The sequence below is a fragment of the Anastrepha ludens genome, chromosome X (genome assembly GCF_028408465.1).
Source record: "Anastrepha ludens isolate Willacy chromosome X, idAnaLude1.1, whole genome shotgun sequence".
NCBI lineage: Eukaryota > Metazoa > Arthropoda > Insecta > Diptera > Tephritidae > Anastrepha > Anastrepha ludens.
Genome location: NC_071503.1, coordinates 64,125,704 through 64,149,862, shown reverse-complemented (window position 1 = coordinate 64,149,862; position 24,159 = coordinate 64,125,704). Strand labels below are relative to the sequence as shown.

The window sequence follows — 24,159 nt, the reverse complement described above, 5'->3', positions numbered from 1 at the left end:
AGAAATAAAAAAATAGAGTGTGAATGTGGTGTAAATTATACTTTATCAAATAAACAACGTCATTTTAAATCTCAATTTCATATTAAATTTATTAATAATAAAGAAAATAATGAAAAAATTAATGATAAAAATTAATATCCAATTAAGTTTAATAAAATTAATTGGTATTTACATCACACTTTAAAGTATTATAATTTTATATTGTATAAAGACGAGAAGTTAATTTATTTAAAAAAAATTTTTCTATATAAATAAGGAAAAATTAAGTAAAAATATCAACCAAATAAAAATGAATCCATTTAATATTAAAGAATTGAAATCTAAAAATTTAAAAAATTTAAAAAAATATATTAGAGCAAATAAACATATTTTTCAATTGCCAAAATATTGGTACAATAAAAAAAAAAAAAAGTTTATTAAACATAATAAGTGTTTTAATAGAAAAGCATAATAATGATGTTATTCAAAATATATTTCAAAATTTTGATGATTATGATTTTGATATTATTGATATTCAAGAAAAACAATTAAATGGTTCATGTTTTAACAATATGGTTGCTGATTTAGAGTTTACAAATAATGAAGAATTTGATATTGAAAGACATTTAGAATTAATAAAAAGAAATTGTTTCAAATATTTTTTCAAAGGTTTTAAAAAATATAGTAATTTTAAAGTGTCTTTAGGAACAGCGGTAAATATTGTGATTATTGATAAAAAAACTAATAAAATTAAAGAAAGTTATGAATATTGGTATAGATCAGAAATACATTATGTTAATAAATTAAACTATACAAAAGAATTTTATTTAATGATAGAGGAAATAAATAATAAATTCTCAGAAAAATGTACAAAAGGATCTACAGCTAGCTTTGTTAGAATAGTAAAAACACATATTAGTAGAGATAAGTCTCAAATTCTTGCTGGATCATATATTCCATTTACTAATAGAAATTGTGTTAATATTAAAAATACTGATAATAAATGTATTTTATATTGTATTTTATATTCTATTCATCAAGATGAAATTGTTAAAGATCCTCAAAGACCAACAAAATATAAAAAATATCTTGAAGATTTAGAAAATGATGATAAATTTAAAAATCTAAATTTAGAATTTCCATTTATAATTAATGAAGAAAATGTTAAAAAATTAGAAGATTATTTTAATATTACCATGAATTTTTATCATTATGATTCAGAAAAAAATGATGATGAATATTACCAAATTCAATTAATGTATAAAAGTAACTCTTTTCATTATTTCGTTAATGGTTTGCCAAAAAAACATGTTAATATTATATATATAGAAGAAAATATTACAGAAGAAACATACAAATCTCACTTTGTACTACTTAAAAATTTATCTGAATTTTTAAGTGGTAAAATTCATCATCAGCATGAACATCTACATATTTGTAATAAATGTTTTAAACATTTTGAAAAATCTGATGAATTAGAAGAACATATAAAAACATGTTATTTATTAAAAGATGATAATAATATAATACAAAATATAAAGTTACCTAAAGAGGGTGAAAATATTTTAAAATATAAATCTATTGGAGCAGAATTATTTCATCCATATACTTTATATGCTGATTTTGAATGTACTTTGGAAAAAATTAATAAAAAAAAATCTGACAAATGTAAAAATACAATATTACTTCATGAACACATTCCAAATAGTTATGGTATTTATAACACTTATAATAAACAATATATTTCAAAAAATACTTCTAATAGAAAAGTGCTATTGAAATCATTCTTAGATAATTTAATAAAATATGCTAAAGATTATTATGAAGTAAGAAAATTGAATAATATAATTCAGGATAAAGAATCGATATTAAAGTTTGATAATACTAACAATTGTGAAATTTGTGATATTCCATTTTCTGAAGAAAATAAAAAATGTTGGGATCATGACCATACAACTGGTAAATATAGAATGGCTTTATGTAATACATGTAATCTAAAGTTAAAGATGCCAAAATTTTTACCAATTATTATTCATAATTTAAAAGGTTATGATTCAAAATTATTTCTAAAATATTTAGATGAATTTCATCCTGAAACTGAAACTAGTGTTTTAGCAACAAGTACTGAAAAATTTAAACAAATTAAAAAACCAGTTATTGTAGGTGAAACTAAATATTTAAAATGTAAAAACAAAAAATGTAAATATGAGTATAATTTCATAACAAGAGACACCTGTTGTAAATGTGAATCAACAGATTTAGAATTATATACAGTTGCCGAAAAAATAATATAGAATTAAGATTTATAGATTCAATGGAATTTATAAATACTTCATTAGATAAAGCTGTTAAAAATTTATTAGATGTTAATGATATATATTGTGTAACATGTAAGAAAATAAGAAAAATGGATTATGTATCTTATAAAGTTAGTAAAAATACTAAGAATAACATATATGCTTGTAGTACTTGTTCAGTTTGTAATACTAAAAATATAAAATATATTAATTTTGATCATTTAGAAAATTTTAATAATATTTTTAAAGATTTATCATTAAAAGATAAATGTTATTTACTTAGAAAAGGCGTATATCCTTATGAATTTATTGATAATTATAAAAAATTAAGTATAACAGAATTTCCAAATCTTGAAGATTTTAATTCATCATTAAATGGAAATATTAATATTAACGATTATAAATTTGCAAATAAATTTTGGAAACATTTTAATTGTAAAACATTTAGAGACTATCACAACTGGTATTTAAAATTAGATGTTATACTTTTAAGTGATGTATTTGATAATTTTAGAAAAGAATGTTTTAAAAATTATAATTTAGATCCTATACATTATATAAGTTCACCACATTTAAGTAATACATCTGCTTTAAAATTAACCAAACAAAAATTAGAATTATTAACAGATCAAGATATGTATGAATTTTATGAAAATGGACTAGAGGTGGAATATCACAAATTGCACATAACTATGCTAAAGCTAATAATTGTTATTATTACGATGATATTGTAGAACAAGTTTATAAATTAAGTAAAGAGGAAGCTTCTCTTAAAGGTATATACGATTCTAAAAAATTAACAAGTTATATTTTATATTTAGATGCAAATAACTTATATGGATGGGCTATGTCACAAAAATTAAGTGTTGGTAATCATGAATGGTTAAATGAAGATGAAATTAAATATTTTTGTAATATTGATAATATTTTAAATAAAGATTTTGATGATGGTGATATTGGATATACATTAGAAGTTGATATAAGTATTCCTCCGGAATTACACAACTTTTATAATGATTATGCTCCAGCACCTCATCATTATGTTCCACAATTTGAAGATTTATCACCAAATCAAACAGACTTAATTAATAAAGGGATTGGTAGTAAACCAAATGATAAAATTAAAAAATTAATGTGTACGTTGTTACCAAAGAAAAATTATATAATTGATATAAGATTATTAAAAGAATATTTAAATAATGGTGTAATTTTAACTAAAATTCATAGAGGTATTAAATGTAGACAAGAAGCATGGTTAAAAAATTATATTGAAAAAAATACAACACTTAGAAAAGAAGCTAAAAACGATTTTGAAAAAGATTTTTTCAAACTTATGAATAATAGTGTATATGGTAAGCAAATGGAAAATGTTAGAAATAGACTTAATGTTAGAATAGTTAAAACTGAAAAAATTATGAGAAAACTAATAAGTAGAAATACATATCAATCAAGAAAAATAATAGATCATAATATGTGTGTAGTGTTTGGTAAAAATACAAATATTAAATTAAATAAGCCTATCTTTGGAGGTCAAAATATTTTAGATTTATCAAAATTATTAATGTTTAAAATGTATGTACAAATGAAAAAGAAATATGGTAATAGAATGAAATTATTAGGAACAGATACTGATTCATTTATTCTTTATTTTGAAGGTAAACATATTGATAATGATTTTGATATTTATTCTGAAATGAAAGATGATCTAGATAATTATGATACCAGTGATTATATAGATAATTTTCCAATTGAAGATTTAAAATCTAATATTAATAAAAAAGTACCAGGAAAATTTAAAGATGAATATAATGGAATACCAATTAGAGAATTTTGTGGACTTAGAAGTAAAATGTATGCATTTAAGACCGATGTTTGTGATAAAAAAGTTTGTAAAGGAATAAAGAAAAATAATATTAAAAAGTTAACAATTGAAGATTATAAGAATTGTTTAATTAATTTAAAAAATAAAAATGAAACTGTTCATAATATTAGATCATATGATAATAAACTATATACTACAGAAGAGAATAAAATAGGATTGTCACCCTATGATGATAAGTTTTATTTCAATAAAAAGTTGAATAATAATGATAACGATAAGTTAAATAAGACTTACAAATTACCCTGGGGACATTATGAAATAGGAAATGTAGGTAACTAAAACGAACCCCTCCTATTTACTATACATTAAATTATTAATTATATTAGATTAAGTTTTGTTTTTAATTTCAAATGAAATATGATGTGAACATATTTCAACGATGTTGAATATTTGAATTTTTATTTTGATTTATTATTTTTGTTTATCATTTATATATGTATGAATTTTTTAAATTATTTTTGAATTATATTTGTTTCAATTTGTAGTTTACTTTCTTCAATATCTGTTTCACTTTCTTCAATATTTAATTGTTTTATATATTCATCTACTTGAATACTTTTATCAATCTTATTATTAGTTTCATCATTTTGTTTAGTAATATTATTTTGATTAATATTGTCTTTATTTTGTAAAACTAAATCTTTAAGATAATTATCAATTAAAATTTGTTTTTCCGAATAACTATCCAATTGTTTTTCTAAACTGTTTTCAAAATTTTCAATATTTGTTTCTATAAAATCTACTTGTTTAGTTATGTTAATAATATCTTGATTTAAATTATTTTCTAATTGTTCTATTTCTTTATATACAACACCAAAAGCTACCACGTTATCTTTTTCTTGTTTTTCAACTTCTTTTTGAAGTAGTTGATTTAATTCCATTAATTTACTAATAATATCTTTCATTTGATCACTATTTGAACGAATTTCTTCAACTTCATTTTCTAATGATATTATTCTATTAAGAGAATATTCATTAGATGAATTTATTTCTGAAAAAGATTTTTGTCCAAACTTATCAATTCCCATTTATTAGAAAAAAATTTTTTAATTTATTTAAATTTATATGTAATTTAATTAAACAGTTAATACGTTTCCTTCGGAGAGAGTCAACATATTTTCTTCTCTTAGTTCCTCAATAATATTCATAATTTCATTATGTATTTCTGGACTATCATTTCCTGCATTATACTCTCCTAACAACAAATTTAATCTATCTTTTAATTCATTAATATCATTCCAATAAACACGTTCACATTGTGAACGATTCGCAAAACGAACATATTCAGTAGGTAAACTAGTTTTAATTTTAAAATTTTGTAATGATTTTGAAAGATTATTTTTTGAATTTAAACCAGATCCTACTTTTTCTTTTATAATTTTATTTTTAATCAATATTGGTCTAATAAAATTCATATATTTATTTCCAACGCTAGATTTAATACGTTTAGAACTTTTGTCATTATTTTGCATGTAAGCATATGTTGATAATATAATTTCTTCATAATTTTGTAAATCATTATTTGTTACAGCTGTTGATGGTTCTTTTAAAGTTATTAATTCCCATAACCCTTTTGTTCCATTATAAGTTTTATTACTTAAAATAATATCATTATTACTAATTTTTACTTCAGTATTACCAATCCATAAATCTTTTCCATCTTCAGATCTTAGACCAAAAATATTGTCACATAATTTCATATCAGAATTATTTAAATTTAAATATTTCATTGCCATATTTCCAATTTTGTCTGAAATAAATTGTACTGGTGTAGATAACGTTTCATTTGCACTACGCAAAAGAGCGTCTTTTGATGTTGATGGAGTCAACTGTTCGCTTCGTGAACCTGTGCTAGTTGTTGGTGTACTTTCAACTAATTTTTGTTTGTTTGTTTTTCTAATTGGTGATAGTTGCTTTTCGTTAAATTCATTAGTTTGTAAATTCACATTATTGTTAGGTGGTTTATATTCATGTTGTGAATCGTTTCCTTTGGAAGTATATTCACTTTCAGTGTCGTTTCTTTTGGAAACTTGCTTGACATTGTCAAACGGTTTCGACTCCGTTGAAACATGTTCACTTTGTGAATGTCCATCTATTGTTTTTTTATATGATTGATTTGATTGATTTAAATCTACTATTAAATGTTTAAAGCTATCATTTAAATTGTGAACATTAATAACTGATTGATTTAATGGTTGAATAATTGCTTCAAGATCTTCATTAATTTTTTCTTGTTTTATTACTTTGTTTAAATTAAATTGTTGAAGTTTATTTTTTAAGTCTTTTTGTGTTTTAATATATTCTTTTAAAACTTTATCTGATATCATTGTTATTTAATTAAAATAAATTTTAAATATTTTTGAAATGGATAAAGATGAATTTATTGATACTAAAAATAATGATTTTAAAATAGCAAAAGAGTTGCATAAACCAGTAAGAAAAAATTTTGAAAGAAGAAAAATTATTACTAAAGGCATAAATGAACTATGGGCAGCAGATTTACTAATTATGACAGCAGTTAATGTTAGAATTAATAGAGGATACAAATATATGCTTAATGTAATTGATACATTTTCTAAATTTGCTTATATAGAGCCATTAAAAAAGAAAGATGGAAAAACAACTTCTGAAGCATTTTTAAATATTATTAAAAAAGCAGGTTGTGCCCCAAAATTACTTCATACAGATTCTGGTAAAGAATTTTTAAATAAACATTTTCAAGAAGTTTTAGATAAATACAATATTAACATGTATCAAACATTTAGTGAAAAGAAATCATCAATTGTAGAAAGATTTAATAGAACCATTAATGAAAAACTAAAAATACGATTTGAAATTCAGAAAAATACTAATTGGATTGATGTAATTGATAAAATATTATATGAATATAATTACAAAGATATACATAGAACTATTGGTATGAAACCTTGTGAAGTAAATGAAAAAAATGAACAATTAATTTTTGATAATTGTTTTAAAATTAATAGAAACAATTTAGAAAAACCAGTTTTTAAAATTGGAGAAAAAGTAAGAATTCAGTCACATAAAAAACAATTTGAAAACAAATATAAAAATAATTGGACTCGAGAAATATTTTATATTAGTAAAATTTATCCATCTAATCCAATAACATATTTAATAAGAGATTTAAATTATGAACCAATATTGGGTAAATTTTATAAATTTGAACTTCAAAGAGTTCAAATTTGAAGTTTCAATTATTTTGCGTCCACCCTCTTCTAACGCTAAATACACTTGTAACCATGTTTGACTTTGTCAAACGGTTTCGACAGAGTCGAAACATGTGTTGATGTATAAAAATTGAATATTCTAAATCAAATATTATGCTTATCTTGCAGTTTGTGACTCGTATTCAACAGTATTTCATTTTTTTTGGTTTGTGCTTATGCTTATCTTGCAATTATGCTTATTCTATTTATAGATTGTGAGCAATGTTGATAAGATCAACTGTTTGCTTTGCATACTACTCAACTATAATTACATTATTCAGGGTATACGGTTTAGATGAGTTGGTTAAGCAGTTGGAATTGTAACAATAATTTTGTTGCAAGTTCAAATCTGACTCAAAGACTTTTTTTTGAAAGGTACTTTAAAAAATAAATGTATCCTTTTTTTTTTTTTTTTTTTTTTTTTTTTTTTTTTTTTTTTTTGAGATAATATAAGCTAAAAACATGAGTTAAATGTTAAAAACCCCTATATTATAGTTACTCGTAGTTAGTATTTTTAAGGTACTCGTAGTTAATATTTTTAAGGTACTCGTAGTTAATATTTAGGGGTGGACTAAATCGACCCAACTCAAAATTTTTAACTTTTTTTTTGAGATAATATAAGCTAAAAAAATGAGTTAAATGTTAAAAAATGTTAAAATTTTGAGTAACTGTAAGTTAAAAAAATGAGTTAAATGGTAAAAATGTTAAAATTTTGAATTAAGATGATAATAAATGTTAAAATTTTAATATTTTTGAGTTAAAATGATAATAAATGTTAAAATTTTAATATTTTTGATATTGCGTTGTAGTCCGGAATATACATACTACTTAAATATATTTGGGGATAAGCTTAATTTGGAGGAAAAAATGTTGGAACATTAATCATCTAAGTATACTACCACCAATAATACTTATAATTAATAGCCCTCTCATACCACGCAACATAACTCACCCTTCATCTCTCAATATATTCAAAGAACCGCAATTTAATTCACCAGTCATAGAATAATAAACCAACCGAAAAGAATAACACACAGTTAATCCAGTAGAAAAAAAATAAAGAAAAAAAGAAAATATATTAATATAACTCAAGGACACAATTTCTAAAATTAAATCCTTAGAATAAAATCCAGCTAAAAAAGGTATACCACATAAAGCTAAATTAGCAACATTAAAACAACCAGAAGTTAAAGGTATATAAATCCCTAATCCACCTATCAACCGAATATCTTGTGAATTATTTATATTATGAATAATAGCTCCAGCACATATAAATAGTAACGCTTTAAATAAAGCATGACTCAATAAATGAAAAAAAGCCAGTTTATAAAATCCTATTGATAAGATTCTTATTATTAAACCCAACTGACTCAAAGTAGATAAAGCAATAATTTTTTTTAAATCAAATTCAAAATTAGCTCCTAATCCAGCTATAAATATAGTCAACCCAGATAATAAAAGTAAAACTTGACCTATTCAAGAATCACATAATAAAATATTAAACCGAATTAATAAATAAATTCCAGCAGTAACAAGAGTAGAAGAATGAACTAATGCAGACACAGGAGTAGGAGCTGCTATTGCAGCAGGTAATCAAGATGAAAAAGGAATTTGTGCTCTTTTAGTTATAGCAGCTAATATAATTAATCCACCAATAATTTCTATTTCGATTCTATTTTTTATTGTTTCCAAATAAAAAATATAGTTTCAACTTCCATAATTTAGTATTCAAGCAATAGCTAATAAAAAGGCAACATCACCAATTCGATTAGACAAAGCAGTTAATATACCAGCATTATAAGATTTTACATTTTGGAAATAAATTACTAAACAATAAGAAACTAATCCCAATCCATCTCATCCTAATAAAATTCTAATTAAATTAGGACTAATAATTAATAAAATTATAGACAAAACAAATATAAGAACTAATATAATAAACGATTAATATTTACATCTCCCCCTATATACTCCTTTCTATAATAAATAACTAAAGAAGAAATTAATAAAACAAAAGATATAAATAATAAACTCATTCAATCAAATAAAAAAGTTATAACAATTCTACAAGAATTAAATCTAACTACTTCTCATTCAATAAATGTACAAAAATCCTTAATTAACATTAATAATCTAAATAAAAAAAAATTAGTTCTAAATAAAATTAAAACCAAAAATCTAATTCTACAAATAGATAAATACTTTCTCACGATTTAAAATGATCAAAAATCATATCATTGACACCACAAATCAATATTTTAAATAAACTATTTAAATAAAATTAAAGTCAAATTATACAAATGTCACTCTTCAAAATTAATAAATTTAAAGGAAATCAATGTAAAAATAATAAATAATATTCCCGAATTTTACCTCCTCTAAACGAATAAACTCCGGAAAATAACTTACCATGCTGACTATAAGCATATAAATATAAAGTATAAGCAGCTCTAAAAAAAGATAATAAATATAAAGAAATTATTGTTAATCAAGATCAACTAACAATTCTATTTAATAAACAAATTTCACCTCATAAATTTAAAGATGGAGGTGCAGCTATATTACAAGCTCTTAACAAAAAGCATCATAATGTTATAGAAGGTATAAAATTTAATAAACCCTTATTAATTAATAAACTTCGACTACCTAACCGTTCATATGTAATATTAACTAAACAAAAAAGTCCTGAAGAACAAAGTCCATGAGCAATTATTAATGTATAAGAACCACAAAATCCTAAATATCTTAAAGTTATAAGACCCCCTAAAACAATTCCTATATGAGCAACAGAAGAATAAGCAATTAAAGCCTTTAAATCAGTTTGACGTAAACAAACTAAACTAATTAGAACACCCCCAATTAATCTAATTCAAATATAATTATATTTAATACCACTTACTTGTAAAAAAGAAAAAACTCGTAATAATCCATATCCACCTAACTTCAACATAACTCCAGCTAAAATTATTGAACCAGAGACAGGTGCTTCTACATGAGCTTTTGGTAATCATAAATGAACCAAAAATATAGGTATTTTAACTAAAAAAGCTAAAATTAAAGATAAATATAATAAATCATAACAATTAACATAATCTATCAAAAGATAATAATTCAATGTCATCAAAGTATTATATAAATAAAAAATTCCTACCAATATAGGTAAAGAAACTAATAAAGTATAAAATAAAAGATAAATACCAGCTTGTAAACGTTCAGGTTGATATCCTCAACCCAAAATTAAAAATAAAGTAGGAATCAGTCTTCTTTCAAAAAATAAATAAAACATAAATAAATTTATTCTACCAAAAGTTAAAACTAAACATAATAATAAAATTAACACATTAACTAAAAAAAAGTTTTCATAATTACTATATTTATTAATAGATTCACTAGAAGTAATTATAAGTGTACAAATTCAAAAACTTAATAAAATTAATCCATATGAAATAATATCAAATCCCAAAAAATAAGGAATATTTACAAAATAATTTATACAATAATTCATTAAAATAAAAATGAAACTTACCAAAAATAGTAAATTTTGAACCGTTCAAAATGAATTTATAATAAAACAAAAAGGGATAATAAAAATTATTATAAAAATTAATTTTAACATTGTAATACATTAAATGATTGAAAATAATCATTTCCATGAGTTCGAATTATAGATACAAAAATTGAAAGACCCAAAGCCCCTTCACAAACACTAAAAGTTAAAAATATTATACTAAAATATCTTCTAAAATCTATTAAATTTAAATAAATAAATAATAAAAAAAATAAACTTAAAACAATATATTCTAATCTTAAAAGTATAGACAATAAATGTTTACGATTAAAAACAAAAACAAATAATTAAAATTAAAAAACAAGGTAATCCCCAATATAGTAATATTAACATTAGTTTTAATAGTTTAACAAAAACATTGGTCTTGTAAATCAAAAATAAGAATTAATCTTTTAAAACTTCAAGGGAAAAGAAACAACTTTATCATTAATCCCCAAAATTAATATTTTAAATAAACTACCTCCTGATATTATACAATTAACTTTATACTCAACAACATTGATTTCTAGTCTCATTTTTATTCAAATAAATCATCCATTAGCAATAGGATTAATATTATTAATTCAAACATTACAAATTTGTCTTTTAACTGGATTAATAGCTAAAAGATTCTGATTCTCGTATGTATTATTTTTAATTTTTCTAGGAGGAGTATTAGTATTATTCATCTACGTTACATCCCTAGCATCAAATGAAATATTCTCACTCTCAATGAAAACAGCCTTTTCATTTATATTAATTTTCATTTTATTAATAAGTATCAGATGATTTATAGATAAATCATATATTTCATCCTTCATTCAAAATAACGAAATACAGACTATAATTAATTTAAATACATTTACAGAAGAAAATTCTCTAAATCTTCATAAATTATATAATTATCCAACAAATTTAATTACTGTTTTATTAATAAATTACTTATTAATTACATTAATTGCAGAAGTAAAAATTACTAAATTATTCTACGGACCCCTTCGATTAATAAATTAAACTAATGAACAAACCTTTACGAACCCAACATCCATTATTCAAAATTGCAAATAATGCTCTAATAGATCTTCCAGCCCCAATTAATATTTCAGCCTGATGAAACTTCGGGTCACTATTAGGGTTATGTTTAATTATTCAAATTCTAACAGGACTTTTCTTAGCTATACATTACACAGCAGATATTAATTTAGCTTTCAATAGTGTTAATCATATTTGTCGAGATGTAAATTATGGTTGATTATTACGAACTTTACATGCTAATGGTGCATCATTTTTCTTCATTTGCATTTATCTACATATTGGTCGAGGAATTTATTACGGTTCATATTTATTTACACCTACATGACTAGTAGGTGTTCTAATTCTATTTTTAGTTATAGCAACAGCATTCATAGGTTACGTTTTACCATGAGGACAAATATCATTCTGAGGAGCCACAGTTATTACAAATCTATTATCTGCAATTCCTTACTTAGGAATTGATTTAGTTCAATGAGTTTGAGGAGGATTTGCAGTAGATAATGCCACTCTTACACGATTCTTTACATTTCATTTTATTTTACCATTTATTGTATTAGCAATAACATTAATTCATTTATTATTTTTACATCAAACAGGATCTAATAATCCAATTGGATTAAATTCTAATATTGATAAAATTCCATTCCATCCATATTTTACATACAAGGACATTGTAGGATTTATTATTATAGTTATAGCACTTCTATTATTAACTTTAATTAACCCTTACCTATTAGGAGACCCTGATAATTTCATCCCTGCTAATCCTCTAGTAACACCAGTACACATTCAACCTGAATGATACTTTCTATTTGAATATGCAATTTTACGTTCTATTCCTAATAAATTAGGAGGAGTTATTGCATTAGTCTTATCAATTGCAATCCTAGCAATTTTACCATTCTATCATTTAAGAAACTTCCGAGGAATCCAATTTTATCCTGTAAATAAAATTCTATTTTGAATTATAGTAGTTACTGTAATTCTATTAACATGAATCGGAGCACGACCTGTAGAAGATCCTTATGTACTAGTTGGACAAATTTTAACAGTAGTTTACTTCTTATATTATATTATTAATCCACTAATTAATAAATGATGAGATAATTTAATTAATTAGTTAATGAGCTTGAACAAGCATATGTTTTGAAAACATAATATAGGAACAAAAATTTCCTATTAACTTTACTAAAATCAATTAACAATATATAATATATTAAAAATAATTTAACTCCAATAAAAAATAATAAATAATTTAAAGAAAAAGGTAAAAAACACTTTCAAGCTAAATATATTAATTTATCATAACGAAACCGAGGTAAAGTTCCACGAACTCAAATAAAAACAAATGAAATAAAAACCAATTTCAAATAAAATAGTAAGTTAAATAAATCACAACCAAAAAAAAATCACACAAAATAATATACTTATAAATAAAATTCTAGCATATTCAGCTATAAAAATCAAAGCAAATCCACCACTTCTATATTCAACATTAAACCCTGAAACTAATTCAGACTCACCTTCAGCAAAATCAAAAGGGGTTCGATTAGTTTCAGCTAAACAAATACAAAATCAAACAAGTCTAACTGGAAATATAATAACAACAAATCAAATATAGCTTTGATAATAAAAAAAGTCTAAAATATTATAACTTCCAATTAAAAAAACAAAAGATAATAAAACTAAAGCCATTCTAACTTCGTAAGAAATAGTTTGAGCAACAGCTCGCAATCCCCATAATAAAGCATAATTAGAATTAGATGATCAACCAGCTACTATAACAGCATAAACCCCTAATCTAGTACAACACAAAAAAAATAAAATACCTAAATTAAAAGAAAACAATTTTACAAATAAAGGAATACATAATCAAACAATTAAAGAAATAAATAAAGAAAAAATAGGAGAAAAATAATAAGAAATATAATTTGATAAAAGAGGGTAAGTTTGTTCCTTAGTAAATAACTTAATTGCATCACAAAAAGGTTGAGGAATCCCTATTAAACCAACCTTATTAGGACCCTTACGAATCTGAATATAACCTAATACTTTACGTTCCAAAAGAGTTAAAAAAGCTACTCTTACTAAAACACAAATTACCAAAATTAATCTACCAACAAAAGATAAAATTATTTCCATAAAAATCAAGTACTATTTGTAGTGTAATCTACATAAATAAATTCTAAATTTATTGCACTAATCTGCCAAAATAGTTTATTTATATTAATAATATTCTATTATTCAAAATATAATTATTTTAATATTTGGTCCTTTCGTACTAAAATATTACAATTTATTAAAGATAGAAACCAACCTGGCTTACGCCGGTCTGAACTCAGATCATGTAAGGATTTAAAAGTCGAACAGACTTAATTTTTGAACGGCTACACCCAAAATTATACCTTAATCCAACATCGAGGTCGCAAACTTTTTTGTCGATATGAACTCTCAAAAAAAATTACGCTGTTATCCCTAAAGTAACTTAATCTTATAATCACTATTAATGGATCAATAATTCATAAATTAATGATTTTTAAAAATTAAAAGTTCATCAAATTTTAATATCACCCCAACAAAATAATTAATATTAAAAAAAATAAAATAAATCAAAAAAATTTAGTTTATATTAAATATAAAGATTTATAGGGTCTTCTCGTCTTTTAATAAAATTTTAGCTTTTTAACTAAAATATAAAATTCTATTATAAATTTATATGAAACAGCTTATACTTCGTCCAACCGTTCATACCAGCCTTCAATTAAAAGACTAATGATTATGCTACCTTTGCACAGTCAAAATACTGCGGCCATTTAAAATTATTCAGTGGGCAGGTCAGACTTTAAATATAATTCAAAAAGACATGTTTTTGTTAAACAGGCGAGTATAAATAAAATTTGCCGAGTTCTTTATATAAACTTTTCAATATAAAATATTTTAACAATACTTAAATATACTAATTTGATCATTATTACTTTTTATTTAAAATTAATAAAAAAATTTTTATAAATTCAATGAAAACAAAATTAAATAATATAAATTATAAAATAATTTATAACAAATTTATAAATGATTGCTAATTCTATGCATACATTTTAAATAAATTATTCAATAATTTTTAATATTTTATTTTAAAGCTTATCCCTTAAAATATTCAAATTAATAAATTTTTAAATTAAAAAAATAAATTAAAAATTAAAAATTTGTAAATTAAATTTATTTCTAAAAAAACTAGATACCTTTATAAACGAATAACATTTCATTTCTAATAATTTATTTAAAATAATTTTGACACATTAACTTTAATAAATTATTAACTCTTATAAAATCGAGATTAATAAATAATTATTAATTATTAGATCAACCCTGATACACAAGGTACAATAAACTAAATTTTCTTTTTAATTAAAAATTTTTCAATTATTTCAATATTCTTTCACAATACATAATAAACTATTATTAAAATTATTTTTTCACTAAAACTTACTAAAACATTATTTTTTATAATTATTTTTAATAAATTATATAAATAATAAAAAAAAATTAATAAATAAGTATTAAAATTTAATTTATATTGGTTTGCACAAAAATCTTTTCAATGTAAGTGAAATACTTTACTTAATAAGCTTTAAATTGTCATTCTAGAGGCATCTACTATGTTACGACTTATCTTATCTTAATAGTAAGAGCGACGGGCGATATGTACATATTTTAGAGCTAAAATCAAATTTTTAATCTTTAAAATTTTACTATCAAATCCACTTTCAAAAAAAAAATTTCAAATTTAAATCCATTTAAATAAATTTATTGTAACCCATCTCTACTTAAATATAAGCTACACCTTGATCTGATATAAATTTTAATAAAAATTATTGAAAATTATTACTCTAATATAATAAGATATTCTAATAACGACGGTATATAAACTGAAAAACAAATTTAAGTAAGGTACATCGTGGATTATCAATTACAGGACAGGTTCCTCTGAATAGACTAAAATACCGCCAAATTTTTTAAGTTTCAAGAACATAACTATTACTACCTTAGTATTTATTAATTACATTTTAAATAATAGGGTATCTAATCCTAGTTTATTTATAAAATTTACAAGCTTCAATTAAAATTTAATAAAAATAAATAATTTTAAAATTTCACCTAATAAAATTATACATATTTTATTTATTATAAAATTTAACTTTTACCAAAAATATCTTATTTGTATTATTTGTGTAACCGCGGCTGCTGGCACAAATTTAGCCAATACTATATAAAATTACTACTTCCAAATTTCTTTGATTTATAAAATTAATTACTGAGAATAAAAAAAATTTAATTATTATTAAAATAAATAAAATTTCACACAAAAATTTACATATAAAATAAATCAATAACAAAAACATAAGCCAAAATAAAACTTTAATAATTAAATAAATTAAAAAATATTTAAAAAAAATTTAGTTTAATCTATTTATATTATTTAGTAACATAAATTAATTATTTATTTTAAATAAATACTAAATAAATTTAATTATAATATTTATTTAGTAAATTCTTAATTATTAACAAAAATAAAGTAAAAAAAAAAATAAATTAGTATTTTATAAAATAAACCTTAATTAGTACTTCCTCCTTAAAAGTAAAAAGACCCCTAATCAAATTTACCGTTTCTCATTAAAAAAAACTCAATGAAAACAGCCTATTTCATTTCAAATGTTTTCATTGAATTTAACTGCTTATATAAAATCAACACAATAAATATAAATTATTAATTAATTAACTTAATAATAACTAAAATTAATTAAGAAATTTAGTTTAATCTATTTATTTAGTAAATTCTTAAAAGTAAAAAGACTCTAATCAAATTTATTATTTTTCATAAAAACTCAATGAAAACAGCCTTTTTCATTTCAAATAAGTTCATTAAATTTAATAAGTTAATAAAACTTAAATAATATAAATTAATTAATAAAACTAATAAATATAAAATAATTATATTTAATTTAAATTGTTTAGCATACAAAATTTAGTTTAAATAACAAAATAAAATTAAATTAATAATTAAGAATTTACTAAATAAATAGATTAAACTAAATTTTTTTTTTTTTTTTTTAATTTTCATATTTATTAAATTTTAATATTTATTGATAAATAGTCCTCTTATTTTTTAATTTTTAAAAAATTTTTTTTTCTAAATAATATATTTTATAATAATAAGACGTATACTAAGTTAGATCAATAAATATCTATATGTATATAAATATTTAATTAATTAATAGATGCCTATTAATTTTGTTAAAAACCCCCTTTAAATTAGAAGATGCAGAATTGTATATTACATTTATAGGCACATACTTTGATCTAACGTTAGGCATTTGTATAAATTAATAATAAAAATTAAATTTTTTATATTCATCTATATATTTATCTATGAGTTGTACTTTTACCTCTCGGAGATGTCTATATTGGAATTTTTAATTATCTAGATAAATAAAATACTATAAAAATTAATTTACTATATTTAATTATTATAATTAAATAAATAAATTTAATTAAATTTACCCCCTTTCTAATAAATTAACTAAGAAATTAACATTTCAAATAAGTTATTTTCCTTTAATGAATTGCCTGACGAAAAGGGTTACCTTGATAGGGTAAATTATGTAATAAATTTACATTCATTATATTTAATAGAATTAAACTATTTCTAGAGGATGGTTCCATGTGTAGAAGTCCACGCAAGTGGGGAAAGTTACTGATCGCCATTCACTTGGGAGTGGCCAGGACGATTCTTCTACATATGGTTCAAGCAGCTCACAACGGCCGGGATTAGCCCACGTATCCTCTGGGTAGCTTCCGAACACCCGTTCGGGAGTGAGCTAAAGTGAGAAGGCGAAACATTCCAGGATAGCTGGTTGTGCGTTGGGTTTGGGACCCGCCACTTAAAAATCGCCCCCCAATGAAAACTTTAAAAAAGCCTCGGATGAGATCTCCCTATACTGATGACGACCCCTGCAAACGAACTAAGGACTATGATTTGAGGGCATGCACCTGGAATGTCCGGTCCCTTAATGGGGAGGGTGCCTCTGCCCGGCTGGTTGATGTCCTCGTGAGAGTAAAGGCTGACATCACTGCCATCCAAGAGATGCGATGGACGGGGCAAGGAAAGAAAACCATAGGACCTTGCGACGTCTACTACAGCTGCCATGTAAAGGAGCGCAAATTCGGTGTCGGATTTGTTGTGGGAGAGAGACTTCGTCGCCAAGTACTGTCGTTCACTCCGGTGGACGAGCGTCTCCCAACAATCCGCATCAAAGCCCGTTTTTTTAACATATCGCTAATTTGCGCCCACGCCCCGACGGAAGAGAAGGACGATGCGACCAAAGATTCTTTCTATGAGCGCCTGGAACGTTCCTATGAGCGCTGCCCCCGCCACGACATAAAAATCGTGCTTGGCGACTTCAACGCCAGGGTGGGCAAGGAGGGAATTTTTGGTCCCACAGTCGGAAAATTCAGCCTACACAACGAAACATCCGGTAACGGACAGAGGCTGATCGACTTCGCCGGGGCCCGAAACATGGTAGTCTGCAGCACCTGATTCCAGCATAAAAAGATACACCAAGCTACCTGGCTGTCCCCTGATCGAAAAACGCGAAACCAGATCGATCATGTTGTGATAGATGGAAGACACGCTTCTAGTGTATTAGATGTACGTACGATCCGAGGACCCAACATTGACTCGGATCACTACCTTGTTGCAGCCAAACTGCGCACCCGCCTCTGTGCAGCAAAAAACGTGCATCTACCTACGCAAAGAATGTTCGACCTCGAAAAGCTGCAATCACAACAGACAGCCAGAAGATTCGCCACTCGACTCTCACTCCTGCTCTCAGAGAGTACTGCCCAACAAACCGGCATCCACGAACAATGGAGCAACATTTCTCGTTCTCTACGTACCGCCGCCGAAGAAGAAATCGGATTCCGGCGAGCCCGAAAAAACAATTGGTACGACGAGGAATGTCATGCTGCCGCAGAAAGAAAGGATGCCGCCTATAGAGCCACGCTGCGATCGGGCGCAACGCGAGCCATGTGGGATCGCTACAGAGAGCTGAAAAAGGAAGAGAGACGTATTATCCGACAGAAGAAACGAGAGGCCGAAATACGTGAGTGCGAAGAGCTTGAGATGCTGGCCAACAGGAACAACGCCCGAAAATTCTACCAGAAAGTTCGGCGGCTTACAGAAGGTTTTAAGACCGGGGCGTTTTCCTGTAAGAACAAAGACGGCGAACTGGTGACCGACGTACAGAACAATCTTAAATTATGGAGGGAACACTTCTCGAACCTATTAAACAGTGACAGCTGCGCATGTCACCGAGAAAGTGAAGATCCCGATACCCCAATCGTTGACGACGGAACTGTCGTTCCGCTACCCGATCATGACGAGGTGAGAATAGCGATAACGCGGCTAAAGAACAACAAAGCCGCGGGCGCCGACGGACTGCCGGCTGAGCTATTCAAACATGGCGGCGAGGAGCTGGTAAGGTGCATGCATCAGCTCCTATGCAAAATATGGTCGGATGAAAGCATACCTGTCGATTGGAATTTAAGTGTGCTCTGCCCAATCCATAAGAAGGGCGATCCTGCAATTTGTGCCAATTACCGCGGGATTAGTCTTCTAAATATCGCCTATAAGGTTCTAGCGAGCGTATTGTGTGAAAGGCTGAAGCCCACCGTCAACCAACTGATTGGACCTTATCAGTGTGGCTTCAGACCTGGAAAGTCTACCATCGACCAAATATTCTCAATACGCCAAATCTTGGAAAAGACCCATGAAAGGAGAATCGACACACACCATCTTTTCGTCGACTTCAAAGCTGCATTCGACAGTACGGAAAGGAGTTACCTGTATGCCGCGATGTCTGAATTTGGTATCCCCGCAAAACTAATACGGCTATGTAAGATGACGTTGCTCAACACCAGCAGCGCCGTCAGAATTGGAAAGGACCTCTCCGAGCCGTTTGATACCAAACGAGGTTTCAGACAGGGTGACTCCCTGTCGTGTGACTTCTTTAACCTGATGTTGGAGAGCATCGTGCGAACCGCAGAACTTAATCGCTCAGGCACAATTTTTTATAAGAGCGTACAATTGCTGGCGTATGCCGATGATATTGACATCATCGGCCTTAACAACCGCGCTGTTAGTTCTGCCTTCTCCAAACTGGATAAAGAGGCAAAGCGAATGGGTCTGGTGGTGAACGAGGACAAAACGAAGTACCTCCTGTCTTCAAACAAACAGTCGGCGCACTCGCGTATCGGCACCCACGTCACTGTTGACAGTTATAATTTTGAGGTTGTAAAAGACTTCGTCTATTTAGGAACCAGCATTAACACCGATAACAATGTCAGCCTTGAAATCCAACGTAGAATCTCTCTTGCCAACAAGTGCTACTTTGGACTAAGTAGGCAATTGAGTAGTAAAGTCCTCTCTCGACGAACAAAACTAACACTCTACAAGACTCTCATCATGCCCGTCCTAACGTATGGCGCAGAAGCTTGGACGATGACAACATCCGATGAAGCGACGCTTGGAGTGTTCGAGAGAAAGATTCTGCGTAAGATTTTTGGACCTTTGCACGTTGGCAACAGCGAATATCGCAGACGATGGAACGATGAGCTGTATGAGCTTTACGACGACATAGACATAGCGCAGCGAATAAAGATCCAGCGGCTACGTTGGCTGGGTCATGTCGTCCGAATGGATACAAACGCTCCGGCTTTGAAAGTATTCGATGCGGTACCAGCTGGTGGTAGCAGAGGAAGAGGGCGGCCTCCTCTGCGTTGGAAAGATCAGGTGGAGAAGGACTTGGCTTCACTTGGTGTGTCCAACTGGCGCCGGTTAGCACGAGAAAGAAACGACTGGCGCGCTTTGTTAAACTCGGCCAAAATCGCGTAAGCGGTTATAGCGCCAATTAAGAAGAAGAAGAACTATTTCTAAAAGTATCAAAAACTTTTGTGCATCATACACCAAAATATAAAATAATTATTAATAAAAACTAATAATAAAATAAATCACAAATAGTTTAATCTATTTATTTAGTAAAAAGATAAGCGAATTAAGCTACTGGGTTCATACCCCATTTATAAAGGTTTTAATCCTTTTCTTTTTAATTTTCAATAATTCTGCCAAAATCATATTTTTTTTTATTTTAATAACAGGAACATTAATTACAGTATCATCTAATTCTTGATTAAGAGCTTGAATAGGTCTAGAAATTCATTTATTATCTTTTATCCCCCTAATAAGAGATAACAATTTAATATCAACAGAAGCCTCTCTTAAGTATTTTTTAACTCAAGCAATAGCATCTGCTGTTTTATTATTTGCTATTATTATAATATACCTTAATAATTTCCCTATATTACAGTCAAATTCAATATATAATGATATAATTATTTATTCTTCTCTTTTATTAAAAAGTGGAGCAGCCCCTTTCCATTTTTGATTCGCTTTAGTATTAATAACATGACAAAAAATTGCCCCAATTATATTAATTTCGTATATTACAATTCAACAAAATATTTTTATTTTTTCAATTATTATTCTATCAACAGTTATTGGATCAATAGGAGGATTAAATCAAACATCTTTACGAAAGTTAATAGCATTTTCATCAATTAATCATCTAGGTTGAATATTAGCTGCAATACAAGTTAGTGAATCCATATGAATAACCTATTTTTGTTTTTATACATTTTTATCCTTTAGTTTAACATTTATCTTTAATAATTTTAAAATGTATCATATTAATCAATTATTTAATTCATTTTTTAATTCAAAAATTTTAAAATTTATGTTATTTCTAAATTTATTATCCTTAGGTGGACTTCCACCATTTATTGGGTTTATACCAAAATGATTAGTTATTCAATTATTAGTTTTAAATAATCAATATACTCTTATAACAATTATAACTGTAATAACTTTAATCACATTATTTTTTTATTTACGTTTGTGTTTCGCTGCTTTTATACTAAACTATGATGAAAATAATTGAACAAACTATATACAAATTAACAAAATTTCATTTAAATGTATAATAATTTTATCTTTTATTTTCACATTTAGATTAATTTTAGTATCTATTATCTATACAGCTTTTTAGTATCATCCTAAGCTAAATCAAAAATTTAGAATTTTATAAAAACATTTTTAATTTATTATAAAATAAAGGCTTTAAGTTAAATAAACTAATAACCTTCAAATCTATAAATATAAGTTAAATCTTTTAAGCCTTAGTAATACTATATTTATACTCCTTTAGAATTGCAGTCTAATGTCATTATTGACTATAAAGCTCTAAATTTAAATTTAGTTTAATCTATTTATTTAGTAAATTCTTAATTATTAATTTATAAAAATAAATTCTTTTTGATATAAAAATTTATTCTTATAAATAAACTCTTCTTGATCTGTAAAATTTACTTATAAATGAATTTTGTGATTTATAAGAATCTATTTATATAACTAAATTTTTGATTAAAAAGAATTTATTCTTATAAATAGATTTACAATCTATCGCCTATCCTTCAGCCATTTAATCATTTCAAATAAGTTATTTTCCTTTAATGAATATTTTAATTGTCTTAATCGCGACAATGATTATTCTCAACAAATCATAAAGATATTGGAACATTATATTTTATTTTTGGAGCATGAGCTGGTATAGTAGGAACATCTCTTAGAATTCTAATTCGAACTGAATTAGGACACCCAGGAGCCTTAATTGGAGATGATCAAATTTACAATGTAATTGTAACAGCTCACGCATTTGTAATAATTTTTTTTATAGTAATACCTATTATAATTGGGGGATTTGGAAATTGATTAGTACCTTTAATACTAGGAGCACCTGATATAGCATTTCCACGAATAAACAATATAAGATTTTGATTATTACCCCCTTCTCTTACACTACTACTAGTAAGTAGCATAGTAGAAAACGGAGCTGGTACAGGATGAACTGTTTATCCTCCATTATCATCTCTAATCGCTCATGGAGGAGCTTCAGTAGATTTAGCTATTTTTTCATTACATTTAGCTGGAATTTCGTCAATCCTAGGAGCAGTAAATTTTATTACAACAGTAATTAATATACGATCTACTGGTATAACATTTGATCGAATACCTTTATTTGTATGAGCTGTGGTATTAACAGCACTATTATTACTTTTATCTTTACCAGTACTAGCTGGTGCAATTACTATATTAATAACTGACCGAATCTTAAATACATCTTTTTTTGATCCTGCTGGAGGAGGAGACCCAATTTTATACCAACATTTATTTTGATTTTTTGGTCACCCAGAAGTTTATATTCTAATTTTACCTGGATTTGGAATAATTTCTCATATTATTAGTCAAGAATCAGGTAAAACGGAAACATTTGGTTCTTTAGGAATAATTTATGCAATAATAGCAATTGGACTATTAGGATTTATTGTATGAGCCCATCACATATTTACTGTTGGAATAGACGTAGACACACGAGCATATTTTACATCAGCTACTATAATTATTGCAGTACCAACAGGAATTAAAATTTTCAGTTGATTAGCTACACTACATGGAACTCAATTAAATTACTCACCAGCAATATTATGAGCTCTAGGATTTGTTTTCTTATTTACAGTAGGAGGATTAACTGGGGTAATACTTGCTAATTCATCTGTAGATATTATTTTACATGATACTTATTATGTAGTAGCACACTTCCATTATGTATTATCTATAGGAGCAGTATTCGCAATTATAGCTGGATTTATTCACTGATACCCTTTACTTACTGGATTAAATATAAACCCTAGATGACTAAAAAGTCAATTTATTATTATATTTATTGGAGTAAATTTAACATTCTTTCCCCAACATTTCTTAGGACTAGCAGGTATACCTCGACGATATTCAGATTATCCAGATGCATATACAACATGAAATATTATCTCAACTATTGGGTCTTCTATTTCATTATTAGGAATTTTATTTTTCTTATTTATTATTTGAGAAAGTATAATTTCCCAACGACAAGTTATTTACCCTATACAACTAAGTTCATCAATTGAGTGACTTCAAAATACCCCTCCCGCTGAACATAGTTATTCTGAATTACCACTTTTAACTAATTTCTAATATGG

The 24,159-nt window shown here is 26.0% G+C and overlaps 6 pseudogenes; 4 read left to right on the top strand and 2 right to left on the bottom strand.

Moving 5' to 3' along the window:
• Positions 1–8,216: 8,216 nt before the first annotated feature.
• Positions 8,217–9,845, bottom strand: LOC128870161 (NADH-ubiquinone oxidoreductase chain 5-like; annotated as a pseudogene).
• A 73-nt stretch (positions 9,846–9,918) lies between these two features.
• LOC128869584 (NADH-ubiquinone oxidoreductase chain 4-like) lies at positions 9,919–10,963 on the bottom strand (annotated as a pseudogene).
• Positions 10,964–11,039: 76 nt separating this feature from the next.
• On the top strand, positions 11,040–11,967 carry LOC128870160 (NADH-ubiquinone oxidoreductase chain 6-like; annotated as a pseudogene).
• Positions 11,939–14,779, top strand: LOC128869581 (cytochrome b-like; annotated as a pseudogene).
• Positions 14,780–17,586: 2,807 nt separating this feature from the next.
• Positions 17,587–22,130, top strand: LOC128870159 (NADH-ubiquinone oxidoreductase chain 2-like; annotated as a pseudogene).
• Positions 22,131–22,618: 488 nt separating this feature from the next.
• On the top strand, positions 22,619–24,154 carry LOC128870158 (cytochrome c oxidase subunit 1-like; annotated as a pseudogene).
• The last annotated feature ends 5 nt before the right edge of the window (positions 24,155–24,159 follow it).